Raw genomic sequence first — 19,489 nt, forward strand, 5'->3', positions numbered from 1 at the left:
TCATAAAAGTACTATAAATATCATGATGAGGTAATTTGGCTTGAGAAGAACATTTTCTCTTCCTCTTGTTGTACTATAAATAAGGTTGATTCTTAGAATAAAGCATGCACTGGTTCACATGCCTCTGCATCCCCTGCGTCCTGATTTCTTCTGCACCTATACCTCGGGGCCCCCAAGCCCATCAGGCTTGAATTGTGGTCACTGACCTGTGACAGTCCCCAAAGAAAAGTAACCAGTTTCTTGGCTAAAAGTCAAAATGTCCTTCAGATTGTTAGCAACATACTCTGTTCCAAAGATCAAAATTGTCCAAAGTATTTGGGAGCATGTATCTAATAATTAAAAGGTTTTAGGGTAACCTCTTCAGAGGAGGGAATGTTAGAGCAACCAAAAGCCCCATAAAAATAAATAAATGAAAGAAGAAACAAAAAGAAAAAAGTGATGGGGACATGTGGGAGGTGTTAGAAGGGAGGGAGTGGGCATGGATTTGACCAAAACACATTATATGCATGTATGAAATTCTCAATAAATTTTTTTGTAAAAGTAAAGAAAAGAAAATACAACTTGACACTTAGCAGTCATTTTAAGGCTAAGAACTACTGAGTACCCATTCCTTAGGGTCTCTCTAAGAACTATACTCCTGAGCAAGATCTTTTCCTGTTCTTAAATGAAACAGTATATCGAGTATGAAATGGGAAAGTAAATTTTTTCCTTCCATTCCTAGATCTAGAAAACACAAATACACACACACACATATGCACACACACACACACACACACACACACACACACACACACACACACACACACACACACAAAGCATAAACAGTAACTTGAAACTAAACCACTTCATACACATACAACCTCATCACACCTAATTGCCTCATTATGAATGGCAGTCAAGACATTGGATGTGAACTTAAGAAGCACAGGCACGCCACCACAAACAGATGCTATAAATTTCTCTCTGTGAGAAATAGATTTCATTCTATTCTGTGAGAGAACTCTTTTTGCAGTAATTCAGTGCTTTGAGGATTAAAACACACATTCATTTACTCATACATGATCTTGACTGAAGGGCAAGGAAGGGTCATGAGGGATTAAAGTCATATGCCTCATTTACTAGAAGAGTACATGGCCCAGTGAGCTTGTTTATGTTATGAACAACAATAAGAAAAATATTTTTGGTTTCATGGCTAAGAAAAAATTTATGTGTCCATAGTGTGTGTGTGTCATATTTTAAAGCCATTACCACATAATTGTATTCAGTTATAAATGAAGATAAAGAATGGCATTCACAGAAAATTGAAAAAATGTGGAGCTCATTATGTTAAGTGAAATAAGAAAGACAAAAAATAATACTCCAATATTTCATATTTAGAATCTTGTTTTAAGAAGGACATACAAGAAACAAGAAAGGGCAATATGATATATGTGCCATGCATGCATGAGTAAATGTGGACTCTGGGCTGAGGAAGGAGAGCAGTATAGAAGGGAAAGTGGTTCGGGGGAGACAAATGAACAAGCAATAAGAAAAATTTTATGTATACTATTCAAGAATCAAAGTGAAACATGTTTTCATATGTTAATCAAAATATTTGTAACCATTATTGCACCACTAAGGATGTTAGAATGGCCAAAACTGTTTGGAGAAGACTATAAATCATAAGAAGTCAATATGTAAACAAATATATTATATCAAATTAAAGATTCTGGATAGTGAAGGAAATTTTGAAATGAAAACATAACCCACAAAAATAAACACAGTTGCTATTGAGATGGCAAGGAAATGGAACGTTTGTAGAGGGTTAGGATTCAAATTAGTGTTGTTGTCATCAAGGGATGACATATAATGGTGTTAAGACACAACTACCATGTAATTCAACATACATAATGTCCCAGGTTCCTCATGTTATGAAATCAAAATGTCAAAGAGATATCTGAATTTCTGTATTCACTATAGCCAAAATAGCCAACAAATTAAAATAAGGTGTGTATATCAATTAATAAGGATATAAGGAGAATTTGGGGCATATGCATAATGGAACTTCACAAATGAAAAAGTAAAATCCTATCATTATTATGTAATGTGAACTAATACTAACACAGAAAATCAAGTAGTGCATAGTCTTAATACATGTACAATATAAAAAGCTGATCTCTTAAGGGATGAAAGTAGAAAGATGGATTCCAAATGCTGATGATAATAGAGGAGAAAGACGTGGAGGAAGTTCCTCAAGAGGACTAACTAGCTATGAGAAACAGGTAGGAAACTTTGGTATAATCTTGTATCACGGTGTGGTTATAGATAATAGCGATGTAGTATATACTTCAGTAGATTTTGGCATAAACAAATGATGGATGTTTGAGGAGAAAGATATGTTTTACCTGATTTAAATTCAACTTCTACACATTGTTCCATTAATACATCCTCTTTTATAGTTTTATATTTTACTTAAACTAAAACTTACAAGGAAACTTTTGGAGTAAAAAGATTCCTTCCTGGAATAATTTAATTATATTTAGAAATATGTTATATAAATGATGAGTATCATAAAATTGTGTATGTGATATTAGAATACTAAAAGTTATGTCTATGCTTAAGTTCTCCCAGGGTCAAGTAACTCCATACCCAGGTATAAAGCCTGATCACAGCATTAAGTACAGACTTTGAAAGGGACAAAACCGTGAAAATTACTATCTGTCACATCAGGGCAGTCAGTTGCTTGCCAGCAAGTGTTATGGGATTAGAGAAACTTCAGTTCCATGCATGCCTGCCCTGACATGAAACACGACATATAAAAAACAAATGGCAGCTCACTTTCTGTAATGCATAGAATTTAAGAAATTAGAACTCAGTGAAAGATGCTCCAAAATTCTCAAGCCTGGGTCTATCTTGTTATCAGCATTCTTGCATCAGAGATGCCCATTCAGATGTAAATAGAATAAAATTGAATGCATTAAAAAACAGAAAATATAGTATGTTTCTTCCATCCTTGCTTAACAGACTACCTCAATTTATATATATTTTTAATTTTCAATGTTTTAATACTTTATTTTCATGCTTAGTGAAACTTTCAATTGAGTTCAAATCCATTAATAATTTTCAAATACTTACCTTCAATATGGATGCTTATATAGTACAGGTGAGTAAAACTGCTTCTGAACATGAGCAGTAAGAAATTGATTGAGTTATTAAGTTGAGCTCACCATTGTGAAGAAGGTTGGAACCATTTGGAATCTCATCACTTTACTCAATCAACATGTACAAGGAATAAAATCTTACCTATTTTAACAGTTTCTGTTTAAAAGCATCATGTTTCATGGCCAGCATCTAAAACTCCTCTATCAGCAGATACAATAGAATAACAAAGTTTCCTGTAAAATAAAGCTAAGACTTTTTGCAAAATCAGTTTCCTCGATTTTTGTTTTCAAATTTTATAGTAAATAAAATTTGAAGCCATATGTTCAAGGACGTTCATGTGTCTGAAGATTAAGTTTATGGAATAGTTCATAAAACACATTTTAAAGTCCCAAGATGGAGTAATTAGGGAAATGTTTCTGCATGGAACTCTGTAAATTGTCACACCTGTGTAGTTGAACAAAGAATGAAATTATGCAGACTTCAACAGAATTCAAGAACTCATTAAAAGACTTATACTTTGCTGGCAAAAAATACTTAATACAAGAGAAACAGAAGTCATTTTCCAAGCACTCATCAGGTGACTTTTAAATCACTTAAACTGACAAATCAGAAGTGGAAAATTATCACAAATACATAAGCAGAATTTCTGCAATGTATAGAACATCTGTAAGTAACAACAGTCAATTCAACGTCTACAAACAGAAACACTATAGTCTTCAGTACTGAAGACTAAAACTAGTTATGAAAAAGACAGCAATCATATCATTTTCTTAGAATGAAAATTGAACATATTCTTGCCAAAAATAAACAGGTATTCCTATTTTGCATATGGCCATTTGTAGCAAGAAAATATATTTGATTTTTTAGTGATGGCATAATTCTTTCATGTTTTCTCTTAAATTTCTAGTAAATCACAGAGAGTTGTGACTCTTTTCTTCAGCATAAGACAGTAAGAGTATAAAATATACAAATGTGGGCTGGAGAGATGGCTCAGTAGTTAAGAACACTGACTACTCTTGCAGAGGACTCAGGTTCAAGTCCCAGCACCCACATGGCAGCTAACAACTGTCTGTAACTCCAGTTCCAGGGGATCTGACAGCCTCTTCGGTCCTTTGCGGGCATTGCATGACACGGGTACACTTTCATACATGCAGGCATTACACTCTTACAAATAAAATAAAAATAAATAAAATATTTTTTAAAAGTTATAAAATACTCAAATGTAATCTTGTGCCTGAAGATCAAAAATGACTAATTCTTATTTTTAATTATGTTTGCCAGAAGATAACTTTAATATATAGAAAGTCCTTCTAGATTATGAATATCTTGATTATCTTATTCTCTTCATTAGCAAACATTTATTCTATACCTTATGTGCCATATGACATAGCTGAAAACTTCAATTTTGATATTGAGACTACAATCCTCAATATCAACTTCTTTATGAATTAGTTGTATAAGTAAAGGGTGAAGCTTTAAGAAAAGAAACAATAAAGTCTGCATTCTAAGAGGTTTATCAAAAAAGAGAAAATGTGAATGTGTAGAACATTTAATGACATAATCATGAGAATTGTTTGCTAGAGGAAGTGAGTGATTTAGGGAAATATTGTAATAGATTTAAAAGTAGAAGTCAACTGCATAGAAGTGGGATTACCTGAGCAAGAGGTTTCTAGATTTGACTATGTTAACAAAATTAAAGAGATAAACCTCAAATGAAGAGCTGTTATCCTAAAAAGATTAAATATATCAATTTCTAAAATTGATTATCCATTGTATGCCTGTCATTTTGTCTAGTACTCTATGAGGACTATGTCACCCTATTTTCAAAAACCTCATGAGAATAAGTATTAGTCACTCTCACATTTAATAGATTAGGGAGTTAAAATGTAGAAAGTACTGGATAATTAGTACTCCAGGGAGTGGTAGAAATGATTGTGGATTACAATTCTATCAAATTGCAGTGGCAAAGCTACTGACCATCTTTGGCAGTGTTTCTATCAACATTCATGCAGTTAACAAACAGGGAAGGTGTACTGACTCATGAGAATATTTTGAGTTCAGAAGTAACCTTTTAAAAGTTATGTTTAGCCTGGGCTGGTGGGGTATGCCTTTAATTGAAGCACTCTGAAGGCAGTCAGGTGGGGCTTTGTGAGACTGAGGTCAGCTTGGTCTACATAGTAAGTTCTAGGTCAGCTGGAGCTACAGGGAAACCTTGTCTCAAAAAGATAAAAAAAAAAAAAAAAAAAAAAAAAAAAACAAACCAAACAGTCATGATTAGTTAATTAAGTTAATTATATTGTGTAAAAAAATATTTTTGTCTTAGCTACTCAATTCAACTTACCGTCAATTCAGTCTCTCGGAAGCATTCCACTGCCATGGCCTCAACTGGGCTTTCTAATTTAATTTTTATGTAATTAACATAGTCAACTGAAGTCAGGACCACATCGTGGAAAATTGACCGTTATGCCTCATTCCTTATATTTTGTTTTGGTTTGCCATAAATTATATCTTTTCTGCTTTAACTGTTGTATTTAAAGTCATTGACAGAATGCTTCTTACAGTTAATATAGAGAAAAGTTCTGAAGATGAGAAACAGAATTACATGGCTATCTGACATTCTTTTATTGGTAGTATTTGCATAAATCTATGTAAAAACAAGCCAGAAAGCCTATTCAAGGTTCTTGTAAAGTGGAGAAAGAAAGGTAGGACTAGAAGGCATGCATGAAGCAAAAAAATTACCACCGGGCATTATGTAATCATAAGAAGAGGGAAAGGGAAAAAAAAACATCTAAGCTGAAGGGAATAAATTTCAGTGACTGGTAGAAAAAATTTGAATCTACCTACACATGCAGTTGTGAAATGAAGGGACAGAAATAGTTTGGCAGTAAAATTACTTCCACAATAATGGTTTAAAACTTCCCAGATTTGATAAAAAAAAGCTTATCTTACAAATCAAAGATTCTTGGTTTATCTGTAAGTAAAATAAATAAAAAAGAAAATGGCATCAGGCAAATTATGTTCTGTATTCAAAATATAAAATATCAAATCAACCAAAATAAATACCCATTTGAAATAACAATGTAAATAATAAATGGCTATGAAAATCAATAAAGCAAAATAATGGATCAAGTCTACGAATCAATTTCTACACTGAAGCAGTCACAATAAACTATGCATAAGTAGAAATAAGAAAATAAAAAGGAAGTGAAATAAAAGCGGTAAAGAAAATTAGCTATGGCAACATTTGATTAATTAATCTGTTATGCTAATTAAATGCCAAATGAGTTGTTCAAAGGTAAAACAATGATAAAATATAAATTACCAGTGCTTCAAAGAAAACTAGATGATATTTTGACTCTATGAGTGTTTTAACAAGTAATAACATTTATGAGCATATCATACAACACAAAATAAACATCAAATATGCAATAAGCAAATATCTTTGCATAACATTATTTCCAAAATTGCAAAGAATTAGAAAAAATATGTCTGTAACCTGTTAGTGTAACTAAATTTTATCAAAATCTTGTAATATCTAGATTTTATATTTTTTGAATTTGCTAGGCAGAGAAATTAGACTATTATGCAAGAAATACTTAGATAATATCTTTCAAAAAATAGAAGCTATTAATGTCCTAAAATGCCCTTCAGTATAAGTGCATCCAATTCAGTAGAGGGCAGAGGAGAGGTATAGAAAGGAGAGGAGATATAAATACCATCAAACAATATTGTACAAAAATTGCAAAAATTCAGTAAAAAATAATACAGAGAGATGAAAGAAATAAAATACAAATAAAGATGACTTGTTAATACAAAATAGAACAAAATATGATCTAGTCTCATGATTTTTCTTAATCTAGAAAATGATTAGATAACTATTGATTGATATTCTATATGATTATTCATGAAAACATTTCACAAAGTTTCACAAATTCAGGATTACATAAAATTATAATTTGTCGTGTCCAACTGAAGTGGCTCTGATAACCTTACAATGGTTTATTTTATCTGATCCTCTCTAATGCATCAATTCCATGAATAAAAGGGCAACATTCAGTCACCTCATTAGCTGCAGGAAAGTTGGCTGATAAAATGTCATCCATGCTTTAGAAAATTGTTCAAGAAGCTATGAACAGAAAAAGATTATCTTTATTTGGTAAACCTATATAAAATGCACATTTAATTTAAAATTCACAAAAGTGTAGGATGTACCTCTCTTGTTAAATATTATGCTGAAGATACTATCTAGGAAAATAAAGGAATCAAAATCATATTTGCAATTTAGTAATAAACATATAAGTGTATTTGCAAGAACATATAAAATCAGTTTAATTACAAATAACTTGCTTTTGGACAGAAAATCCTGACCAATCTGGTAAAGATTAGAAGGAGCAGATGCAGGTATGATTTCAGCATATGAATAATGTGACTATCAATCATATTTTATATATAATAATAAATATTGGAAAATAGTTAAAAAAAATGACATGGAAATTTGTATAAAAACTCATAGTACTAATAAATAAATAATTAAAATGTATTCAATTCCCCAATGTTGAAAACTTTACAATAAAAGGAAGTGGCAAATTTTTAAATAAATGGCAAATTTTTAAATAATCGAAGTTATATATGAGGTTCATAGATTAGAAAACCGCATTTTGCCACACAATTATTCTTCTTAATTGACTATACATTCAAGACCAATTTTATTAAAAATCTAACAGAAATATTTTAGAGTAAGTGGTAAGGTTGCTTTAATACTCATATGTAAAGCATAAAGAACCTAGAATATCCACTACAATTCTAAAGTAAAACTGCAATATGATGTACATTGGTAAATTGTCATGTGCTCTTTTGCCTTACTGAGCAGGGGTCTCCGCCCTTCAAAACAAAGCATATTTTTCCCAAAGTATCACCACAGTCCTTTGTTATGGATAGGGTGGGCTCCCGGCCTTGTGACAAGGAGAAAGAGAAATTGCAAAGAGGTCAGTGTGTTAAAAACGTTAAGAACTTGAGAACAGCTAGAAGGTAAACTATTTCCAATAGAGGTCAGTATTGTTTATTCCATGACATAAAAATGCCTACAGTAAGAAAGAGAAGCCAAAAATGTCTCAGTCAGGAACTCCAGCTGAGTGCCTCAACTTCCCTAGTTGATTTCTGCTGCATAGTAAATCCCTATTTGAAGAGTTACCTTTGCTTATTCCAAGTATTCCAGTCATCTTTACTGGGATATTGTAAACTGAGGATTTGCTGTCACTTTGCTATTTGCTATTTCTTATATATTTATTTATATTTATTTATACTTTTTCTTGTTATAAACTTTTAACTTATTTGAACTTTAATATTTTTATGCGTATGAGTGTATTGTCTGCATGTATATAAGTGTAGCTTATATACATGTGTATAAGACATGTGTAGTATCTATGGAGGACAGAAGAGGGTGTTGGATCCCCTGGAACTGGAGTTACAGGTGGTTGTTAGATGCCATGTGGGTGATGGGTCTTTTGCAAGAACAGTGAGTGCTCTTAACTGCTGAGTCATCATCAATGTGCCAGCCCTGCTATATACTTTAATAAGTCATTCATTCAAAATTAAAACTATGACTATGGTAGATCACTCCCTGTGCCATACAAAACGAAAACAAAGGAGTCATTCTACATTAACTCCAGGCTGACCATAAATCCACACTAATCAAGAATTTTCCCTTGACTAAAAGAAAGATATGTAATACAATAAAAGTTACAAATATAGACAGACATATGGTTGAGTTTCTACAAAGATACTAACTAACTAAACCTTTGAGTAAAAGGAAAGACTTAATATGGGGTAACAGGAACTTTGGAGCTTTGTTCTTCTTCTTATTGTTTTCATTCCATAGTTGGAGAGCTGAATTGATGTTACATTTATTTCCTTCTCTTGAAGTCAGTGGTGAAATTTCACAGTGATTCCTTGGGTGAGGGCTGAAAGAAGGCAGTGTTAAGAATCATAGGGTTTCTGGCATTGGTGGTCCAAAGAGGTGCAGGTTCAGAATGCTTCTTCTGCAGATAGCTGGAAAAGCATGGACCGTAATACCTCAAATGGGTTTTTCCAGGGTAGAAGTGCTGGTACTCAATGTCCTTTGCGGCTTTCAGCTTGAATAGCTCAGTCGGGCTATCAGCTGCATTGGTGGAGTTGGTGATCAGTTCAACTGCCTTGGAGGCAGTGATGATAACTGCCTTGGAGGTGTCCTCGGAAGAGAGGATGACTGCTTTCTGCATTTTCCTCCACAAATCAGCCCTGTCTGTTTTCTGTTGAGCTTCCTGTTTGATTTTCTCTGCTCTGTTGCTATGGACTCTTTAGGTCAAATGAGTAAGGAACTCCTTCCTCATCCATGAAGAGCCCAAAAGTTGCTTCTTGCGCAATAAGGTCATTGTTCAGCTGCCTTGAGATCAGTTCTCTGAGCAATCAGTTCAGCAGTATCAAAGCAAGCCACTCCACCACTGGAGGATCTCTGTGATGACACACTGTTTCACAGGTGTTATCTGATCCTAATGTAGCATGTGGATCCAAGGAAACTGACTGGATACATCCAGGGCAGAAAAAGATGCTCAGTAGGACCCTGATGTTCTGCAAATATTAGCTACAATGAAGACGGGTGTGTTCTGTGGTTTTGAGCTTTGGTCAAAGGTAATTAGTTTCTATACCTAAGGATGAGAAAGTAAGTCCCTTGATCTATCACAAAGCACTGTTGGTCAGGAACCAGTTAAAATGACAGTTCTGTGCCCAGAATGAACAGTATATAAGACAGAGTTCACACCCACTCCTAGCTAGCTAAGAACAGGAGGAAGTTGTTGATGACGCAAATGCTTTGGCAGTCATATTTCCTTTTGTGACACTCACGACTACTTCTGCTTTGACCACAGCATGAATTCACCAGCTTCCCACAGATCCTCAGCCACCCTGCCCCCATGTCTTTCTAAAAAGACAATAAGTAGAAACTTAATAAATCATACAGTGTAACAGCAACCTGTGCAGAGGGACTGAAATCATTTGTCCTCTAGAAACATATAGGAAGTTTTCTGTATCATTTGGTGAAATGCAGGGGTTTCCTTAAGAAGTCACAACATTCATGAAACAGGCAAAGAAAACTTTATTTAATCAATTTAAATTCCTATTCATTAAAATAAATGGCTGAAAAAGCAAAAAGTTGTAACAAAGACGGGAGAAATATGCACTATGAGTGCATGACTGATGGTTTCTTTGCAGCTTGTCTACAAATCAATAATATAAAGATAATTTTAAATTGGCAAATTGAGTGATCCATCCTAGTCCTTAGGGCCTGTGCTATAGTGTGCACCTGCACAAACATCTTACCCATCTTCTTGTGAACTGCTTGACTCTTCCCTGAGTAAACCAGAGGAAAATTATAATATTCTGGCTCATGATGAATAGTAAGGGATTAAAATAATCCAATTTATAACAATATTTTTTTGTATTTCATCAAACAGTAAAATAGTGATGAGCTTATTTCATAGCATCTATTTTTGTTAGAAAGACACACACACACACATATATATATATACATAATTTAAAAACTATTCTTTTTATTGAATAGTTATGAAAGGCTATCCCAACTGGAATTCACATGTAATTGCTTCTTATTTTACATGTTTAACAACTTTAACTAAATTGTGTGCTTTATTTAGAACTGGAGTCCTTACAATACATAATCAGTTTACACTCTTATTACCGCATATAGGCATTATAAAATTTCATTATCACCCAGAGATCTCATAATTATCAGTAATTACCATTTGTTATTTTATATATCCTACACTCTTGGTAATCACATTGAGTATGGTGGGACAATTTGCAGTGAGGCAAAGAACACTTGGACACCTTGTTTGACCAACTTACAGAGGATTCCTCATGGTAGAGACATGGGAAGCCTGGAGAAAGCTACATTTCTTTTTCTGAACAAAGCAGGCAGTTAGGTGGCCGTTTTTCTCGGTAGTTGGATACAAAGCCTTGATTTTCAGTGCATTTACTCTGGATGTGTATTTCTTGGAAATGCAGGTAAGCATCAGTGGTAATAATTATCATGACCAGAGAATCAAGAAGAAAAATATTACAAAATGAGTCTATCAATGCAAAAGTAGTCATCTAAAGTAAACTATATGAAATCTTTTTACAATTCCATATTTTCTAAATTTCAAGCCTTGTGCTCATATTTCTTGTATGCTTATAAGCTCATGGAACTTGTAAGAGCCAGGACTCGCTTAATTCTCTACATGGCAGGGGGCTAGAGTTAAGGGTAAGTTGACTGAGATAAATTTTTCAAACTCTTTTTGAACTGACTCTCCAAATAGGATTAAAGTTCAACTGTTAAAAGTGAAGAAGTGATATCAAATTTAGTTCCTGCCAGCTTTCCTTTCTGGTAACAATAGTCTATTCTTCATAAATCCAGCCTATGGAGGGGATTATGCAAATGAAAAAGTCTGCTTTCCGTTGGCATTTCTTCACCCACCCTATGATCAAACTGTTCTCCACTAGTTATATTCAACCTCCGGTCCAAAATCAAACCCAAAGTCACAGCATTCTAAGATCAATTATTCCGCAATGGCTTGTCGCATTGTCCTTTGGGCAACTCATCTTAGGTGTAGAGATCCCAGCAGGTCTACCAATTAAACCTCAAATCTTAACAGTAAAATTATTTTGTGTGCTAAATGTAGACTAATAACTTCATTTTCGACAATCATGTGTTCTTACACCAAAATTATATTTGAAAATGTCAGTAACTACCCACAGCAGCATGAGCTTTTTAACCTTTTCTTGAATTGCTAAAACTATTGTTAATTATTTTCAATAAATCATGCAAAATTTGAAATTATACTAAATCCATTTTTAATGGATGCATTTATCTTATGTAGCATTTTCAAATTTGGAGTTACAATGAAGAATGTATGTTCATAAAGTTTTAGATGAGATTTAATTTTAATTTTAATCTTTGAGAGAGAGTCTTTCTGTAGCAACAAACTCACTATGTAGACCAGGCTGACCTCCATTTCATAGAGATCCCCTTGTCTCTGCCTTCCAAATGCTGGGATTTTGGGCATGTGTCATTATGCCCAGTTGTCTGAGATATTTTAATTCATTTTATCTTATAATGTCTAAAATTTCAGTTTCACACAGCTAAATATTGTGGTTTATATGATATTTCATAGTTTCTGAGGTGTGTACAAATTTAAGAATTTATTTGTTTTTATAAGGGCTCATCAGATAATCTGTTTGTGTGTGTGTGTGTGTATACTGTACACACATATGTTTGTTTAGTTGCACACACCTGTATACATGTTTATGGAGGTCAGAAGAGGATGTTGGATGTACTGCTCTATCATTCTCTCCTTTATCCCCATAAGTCAAGATCTTTTACTGAACCTGGAGCTGACATGCCAACCAGGGAGCCTCTGTGACTCTCTTGTCTCTGTCTCCAAAAACACTAGGACTGCAGGCATTCACATAGTCTGACTTATTTCTTTAAGGAGTTTGGGAATTAAAATCAGGTCCTCAGACATCCACAACTAATTGTCTTACCTACTAATGGATCTCTTTAAAACCTGTGGGTATTTAAGTGGAAATACTGTATTATATTATGATTCTTGTATTCTTGATTAATGCTTGCATTAGACATAGGTTATTAAATTTGGGGGGGGATGATAACCATAATGCACTATGAGATGTGAACTCGACTGTATGAAATGAAACACAAAGTCAGTTAAATGTGACAGAGTAGCTATTCAAAGTACAACATAATAAACCATTAACTGTAAGGTTTCTGAGCTTTAAATATGACTCATTGAAACAATATATATAATATAAATCCAGTTTCATATATTAGATAATATACATTAATGTACATGGCTGAACATGGTGTTATAAGAGTTTATATCACCTATGGAAAGTTTTTAGGAAATCATTAATAAAACTGGAAATATTAGATAACCAGATTGATACATAGTTAATGTATTTTAAAATCATGAGGACTTCTGTACAAATTTATCTAATAATTTAAATCCCAAAATAATGCAAAATGTGCCTAATGTAGTTCTAAAACTTCAAGCTGGGTCATCACTCTCTTTTTTTCTTTGAATGGTAGCAATTAATTTCTGTAGAATATAAGAAAGAATATTCTGAAATATCAGTTATACCAAAATATTAAATTGTCATTTGTACTGGGTGCTTAATCAAGTTGTATTATTCAAATCTTCATGAAAATGAATATTGGCTTGGTGAATTGCCTATTATACTTTAAAGTATACTATGTACTTCTATGGAGTGTGAGCTATACTTATAAAAATTTATTTTAACATGAGGGTAATGTGACAATTTAACCATGAGATCATGCCTTAATTTTTTTCTTGACCATTTCCAGATGCAAAGAATATTAAAGTTCACATTTAAGGACAGTTTGTGGAACTTTCAAGACCGACCCATATAGCCAAAGCTGATAATCTGCCCTGTCCGCACAGGACTACCAGTCATTAATCTGGCCAACTGGAACAGATACTTTGGGTGATATTTGTACTATGTACACCAGTGTAATTGAGGCCAAACATTCTTGTTGTAGGGTTTTATGCAGAGTTATATATATGCTCTTGCAATGAGGTTTTTTTTTTCTATTATTTTATGTATGATGCAGAGGTCCGTAAGTTTTAACTGTGAGAGAATATGATGTCACCTCTTTTACAAGTAACTGAAACAGCAAATTAATTCATTTTTGTATCATCTGACATCTTTCCTCAGCACAGTTGAGATACAAGAACCATATGGTGAAAAGAATTTCATATATCTACTCTCTGATCTTTCTATAAACATCTGTCCAAAACCTGGTATAAATTTAGAATTATACACATAATTTATTGTATGCTAATTGATGTATCTTATTCTGTAATACTTAGAATGTGGTACATTCAAAAGAAACAACTTTTAATTGGTAAAATATGCCGGGCGTGGTGGCACACGCCTGTAGTCTCAGCACTTGGGAGGCAGTGGCAGGTGGATCTCTGTGAGTTCAAGGCAATCCTGGTTTAGATAGTAAGTTCCAGGACAGCTGGGGCTTACAGGGAGACCCTGCTTCAAAAAGACCAAAAAAATATGCTTTAAAATTGTCATCCTAGATAATGAATGTGAAATCTAAGATATGTCCTTAGACAACATCACTATTAATGATCCAGCAGAGTGTATTAGGGACCTCACCAATCTATATGAAAAGCAGAAGTCACCCATCAGCTGCAGATTCATGAGCAGCTATTTTAAAGATGGGGAATTATTAAGAAGACTGCCTGCTCCTGATGCATGAGGTACACATGCTTCTGTCTGTGAAAGGTATGCTTCATGTAGAGCAAATCATTATCTAGAAATGATTTTCCTCATTTTCTAGTGCAAGTTCCTCTGTGCTTTGACCATGACCAATATGTTGACTCAATTAGGAGAAAACTTCACACATTGTTAAAGATGCCAGCTTGAGGCTAATAAAATCAGAAACTTCAAAAAGATACGGATTTAGTTCAAATAATAATCAGAGAATTTCTTCCAAGAATTACTTACACTTTGCTATTAAAATAACATTTTGGAAGTTTATCATAGTGAAGGTAGATTATTTGATTACACCCAGAGTGTGACTGCGAACTTAGTAAAAATGCAAAACAAAACAAAAACAAAACAAACAAAAAAATCCCCCAAACACTAATGTTATTCACTCATGTGATGAAATTATAAAATAAATTTGGTTAAGAATATCATGGTAAATACACATTTTTCTACTGTTTGAGAATTTCATGCATGCACATAGTGTGTTTTGATCAATTACACCCCCATTCCCTTCCCTCCAATCATCCTCTGTTCTTCCTCCAATTTTCCCTCCAGATTCGTGGGCTCTTTTTTAAAAGCCAACTGATTGCTGTCAGTATTTTCACAGGTTTAGGGCCACTACTGAAACATGGGTAGACTCTCAAGGACCCCATCCCTCCCCAGCAGTTATCAATTTTCATTAGTTCCTCAGCTAGTGTTGCTAGTCAGGTGCTCATCAATGCTGAGATTTTGGCTGGCTTGATCTTATGCAGGTCATGGACATGCTGTCAGGGTCAGTCTGAGTGCATGTGTACAACAGTACTGTCATGTGTGGGAGATACTTTTTCTGCAGATGTCCACTACCTCTCCCACTTAAAATCTTATTGCTTCTTATCTTTTTTTGCTGTTGTTGTTCATTAACTGATGAACACATAAGCTGATTCATAACTTGTGAATAGCGCAGCAATAAACCCAGATGTACAATTCTCTCTGAGGTATACAATCTTGGATTCCTTCCAGTATACACCCAGGAGTGGTGTAACGGGATCATATGGTAATTACAGCTATAGTATTTGAGGTACTCCCTTACTGATTTCTATAGTGGCTGTACTAGTTTACATTCCCATGAGCAATGTATAAAGTTTCCTTTTTCCTTACATCATCTCATATAGCATTTTATTATTGATGACTGGTAAATATTTTCAACATTATATGATTTCAACTTTATTTAACTACCTCTTTTGTTCAAAAGGCCATGTTTTGAAAGACAAGAGCCAATACAATCATGCAATCCATCATAAGATAGTATAAAGCAGCATTTATCTTATAACATGCTGAGAAAATAGGCTTGAGAAACAGACGTTGAAAGAGAACTCTTTGAATAGAGCTGCAGTTTCTACTGTGTGCACTGTGATTACTGACCTCTCCTAAAAAATGCCCATCTGATGCAACAAAATGTCAACTCTTCCTCAACTTAGTCAGGTGGGAAGACCTACAAGAGAAATACTCAGGGATGTACTGTCCTCTGGACTTTGAAAAGTTCTTTTTCTTACTTTCTAAAAAAATGAATCTTTAGGTTTTTTAATTTGGCTGAAGACACCATTGTCTAGAGATGCATTTGAAGGGGGACATGTAAACATACAAAGTTTGAAGAATATTTATAAGAAATTAGGAACTGCAAAAGTGTTAAAGATTATATGGAATATTTTAAAGATATTTTCAGTGTTTAAGGATTTAACTAATAAATTGTTAGATTAAAAAATTACTTGACTTTAGTCCTTTAAGGAAAATTTAAGTTACCTTTTAATTTTTGTAATGTTTCCATTCTTTTTGTTGAGTTCATTTTTTTTCATTTTTTATTGAACTATTGCAACTGCATACAACAGTTCTTGATCAAATTCAGACCCCCTTCCCCATCTATGCATCCCCACCTCCCCACTGAACCTCATGTATTCTGCTGTACATGTTAAGTCCTATTAATTCAGGCATTTGTACCCAAGTGTCCTTCAGTACAAATGGTCCACTAGAGTCCTCTTTTGAAAAGTAGCTTTATCTTTTATGTTATCTAAAGAAATATTATTAGAATTATACAAAATATACTGAATTATGGAAAAAACTTAAATTTAAGAAAAATATATTTTGTCATGTTGGAAAATATGAATTAGTGTTCAAATTATCCTTATATTATGGAATACTTGGTAATATAATCTTCTAAATAAATTAAATTAAGTAAATTGATTCACTAAAATAGTTGATTATAAAAGTCTGAATGTATAATCTCTAAAACTGAATTTGGGAGAGCTGGTGATATTGCTGTCAAGCCTAAGGATCTGAATTTGATGTTTTGGATCCCATGACGGAAGAAGAAAACTGACTCCAGTAAGATGGTCCTCTGTTCTCTATAGGAGTGCCATGGAATGTATGCATACACATACACACACACACACACACACACACACACACACACAGTATAAAAAGCAAAGGCACAGGAGGGAAGCTACCAACAAAAATTTAGATTTATTTTTGAAAATACATAGAGAATTTTAAATTTAAATATGACAAAATAAATTTTGTTTGTGTTTATATATATATATTTATTTATTCATAGATATGCATGTTTTATCTGAGAACTATTCATCAGATTCACAAATGAAAATATTTGCAATAGTGTCCTTGCTGCAGGTGGAAACATGTATGTAGTTGACACTCCCTAATTATTTCTGAAAAATTTGTCCATAAAAATTTTAAAAGGGGGCTGGAGAGATGGCTCAGCGGTTAAGAACATTGGTTGTTCTTGCAGAAGACCTAGGTTCAAATCCCAGCACCCGCATGGCAGTTAATATCTGTCCATAACTGCAGTCCCAGGGAATCCGACAGCCTCTTCTGACCTCCATGGGCATTGCACAACATGGGTGTACTTACTTATATTCAAGCAATACATGCATACGCATAAAAAATAATAAATAAAATATTAAAAAAAACATTAATTTTCAGTAATAGTAAGCCTATTTATATTGTACCTAAACAGTGGACTGCAACCACGTATTTTCTCTATTGCTTAATAATCAGTAATATGAAAATATTGGTTAAATCTAATTACAACTGCCAAATAGAGTTACACAATAATGTATTCAAACTGAAGCAAATTTATTTTGATATACGATAGCAGGTCTTAGATCTTCAGGTCTGTACCATAATATTCATTTGACGATGAATAGTATTTCTCTATGCATTAACACATAATGGTAGCATGACAGTACCCATAATGTACAGAGTGACATTCTTCAATGTGTATTGTTTTGCTACTATAATACCTCAACTAAAGAGAAATGGATGCCTGACCTTTCAGAACTGATGCAAGAACTCATAAATTCTTATTAATTTATCTTAGTAATATATTAAAGTCTAAAATCCTACTTTCTCATTCTACTGATGCTCCACTGTACCACATGCCACAGCCTGGCACAGCCTATGTAGTCTATACACATGACTCATCTTATAATACCCTAGTAGATGAATCTGCATAAGAAATCCCAGGGCAGGTCAAATGGCCAAATGTTGCTTATTAAATAGTTGCACATGAATTGATAATATGCTTGTCCTCCCCTATAATTGAACTCTTAGAGATTTAATTCATTTAAGCAGTTTTTGACTTTCAAATTCCTTATATACTGACATTTTGATTTCATAAGTGCACATTTTTTTTCTTCATTCACCTCCCTTGACACAATGAAAATACAATTAAATTTAAGTTTTCTCCTAATTTTAATAAAACATAAAAACTAAATTAATGGTAGTATGTTCAATAGTCTGTTATCTATGCAGTGTTGTGGGATGCATGGGTTTCTCAAAATCTAGTTGTTGAAGTCCAAATGCCCATTTTTCCACAGAGACTTTATTATGGGGTGAAAGTGTTCCTAAAGAAATCATTAAAATTAAATAAAATCATTAAGTAGAACTTAATCCTATTGGGTGGATATCTTTATGAGAAAAGAACATTTGGCATAGCCAAGCACAGAGAAAACACATTTCAAAGATCCAGGATAATGAGAATCCATAAACCATGGAGAGATGTTAGAAGACAATCCTAGAAAACCCTTGAGCATCAACTTACAGTATTCAAAACTGTTAGGAAATAAATGTCTGTTGTTGAAGTCATTCAACCTATTTTACAGTTTTATTGCAGTGCTCCCAAACTAACACAGCAACCATTCTCAATTTCTTTGCTAATTATACATGTGCAGGTATCTTCTGATATATTAAAGCTAATTATTTGTAATTAATATGGCATAATAGAGTATTCTTTTAAAATTTGCATATTTATTTATTTGTGGGTATATGTTTATGTGTGTTTATGCACATACCACAGTATGCAAGTAGATCGCAGAATGCAACAAGAGTCAGTTTGCTCCTTCCACAATACAGGCTCCAAGAACTGAATTCAAGTTATCAGCCTTAGCTGAAAGTACCTTTACCTGCTGAGCCATCTCACCAGCCCACCATTCAACATTCTTAGTGTAAAAATTAGTATAATGTCTAGGTAGTTTTATTGTGCTTACTACTTATTAACTCAAAAGCATCTGGATTTTTTCAAATAAATTATCAGAAACAAACAAACAAGCAAACAAAAATACTAACAAAGAAAGAAACCTATGCATTTCCAAAGAAACAACTCTACTTTAAATGCTACATAAAATATGCATACTTGAAAATTATTATTCTGGTACATATTAGAAATTAAAAAGACAAGTATTCTCTAAACGTTTTTGGACATGACAAAATATATACTTCAGAAAGTCTCAATTAAATTGCCTTACCATTTACACAATTCCGCAAGTTGAATAATTTCTCTTTTTCTGTAACCTGCCTTAATTTTTCTTGTTCTCTAGCCTCAGTATGCATAACTTCCAACTTTACCACCCAAGTCAGTCATGTTAAAGGAGACTATGATCTTTAGCATGTAGATATGCATGGTGAATATTGCTATGATTAACAGTTAAATGGCCTTGGTACTTGACTT

Source organism: Nannospalax galili, unplaced genomic scaffold (assembly GCF_000622305.1).
Source record: "Nannospalax galili isolate Female #2095 unplaced genomic scaffold, S.galili_v1.0 scaffold206, whole genome shotgun sequence".
NCBI classification, from domain to species: Eukaryota; Metazoa; Chordata; class Mammalia; order Rodentia; family Spalacidae; genus Nannospalax; species Nannospalax galili.